This window comes from Silene latifolia, chromosome X (genome assembly GCF_048544455.1).
Source record: "Silene latifolia isolate original U9 population chromosome X, ASM4854445v1, whole genome shotgun sequence".
NCBI lineage: Eukaryota > Viridiplantae > Streptophyta > Magnoliopsida > Caryophyllales > Caryophyllaceae > Silene > Silene latifolia.
In genome coordinates this window covers 100,073,440-100,074,697 of record NC_133537.1, presented here as the reverse complement: position 1 = coordinate 100,074,697, position 1,258 = coordinate 100,073,440, and positions in this window count along the sequence as shown.

The following is a 1,258-nucleotide window of genomic DNA, read 5'->3' as shown; positions in this document are numbered from 1 at the left end:
CGGCCGAGTATTCCCAATACTCGACCGAGTAATCCTTCTGCGACAATTGAGTTTGCTTCTGGAGTCGAAAACTCGACCGAGTAATATAGTTACTCGACTGAGTACCTTGTACTCAACCTAGTATGTTATGTACTCGACCGAGTACCTCATTGGGCGGCCACTTTGAGTCGGTGGCTATGTTCTTACTTTTGTTTTGAGCCGGTAGCTATGTTTTTACATTATTTTGAGTCGTAGGGTATCTACACATGTATGTTTTGAGTCTTAACACATTCTTTTATATGTGAGACGGTCTTGATATGTAAGTTACCAAATGCTATGATAGGGAGAATGCCGGCTTATGAGGGACATGTGTTGGATAAGGAAGACATGTGAGAGATAGTGGAAAAAGAAAAAGGAAGAATGTGAGCTAATTGAGGCAAAGAGCATGTTTTGTGAGATATGGTGAGTGATATAGTCGTGTGTTGAGTAATATAAAGTAAGTATATATGAGCAAGGGTGATGTGGGTGTAAAGAAACATGAGAAAGAAAAGATTGAGATGAGGGATATGAATAGTGATGTAGTGGTATGTGTAAGGATTTATGGAGGGAGACAGTTAGGATTGTGTTGGTTAAGGATATATGTGGGAAAATGCCGTTATAGAGGGATGAAAACAAATGGTGTGTAGTGAGATCGAGTTATGCCGCGATGGGTAGATAGTGGTCGAATTTAGGAATTGGTGTTATCAAGAGGTGAAACTAACGTGTGATTTCCTTGGGCAATTAACGGTATAAAATGAATTTTGATTTCTAGAGATGTAAAAAGGGAGATGCAATTGTTTGAACAAATAAACGTTGATTCTATGGATGGATTGGTGACAAGGGTGAGTGATAGCATAATAAGAGAATATTTATGGTAAGAAAGAGTTAGATGATATCGATATGAAATAATGAGATGTGAGTTTTGGAGCAATGAGAAGGTAAACGGAGCATTAAAGAGTTAGGTAAGAAGTAATAAGGAGTTGAGTGGTTAATTGCTTTTGTTGAGTGTAAAAAGAAAAGAATCAGGGGAGTAAAACTAAGAAAATGTTCACCGGAGTTATGTGATATAAAGTAAAGAATCGTCGAGATGTATGATACTAGCATGAGGATTTGAGTTAATGGTTATATAGGAGTTTCAGAACAACATGATTAGTCAGGAGTTTCGAGGAATTAAGTAAAGTAAAAGTTGGGTAGAGAATTTGCACGATATGAAATCTTGGTGGTGAATCGGGTAATAATA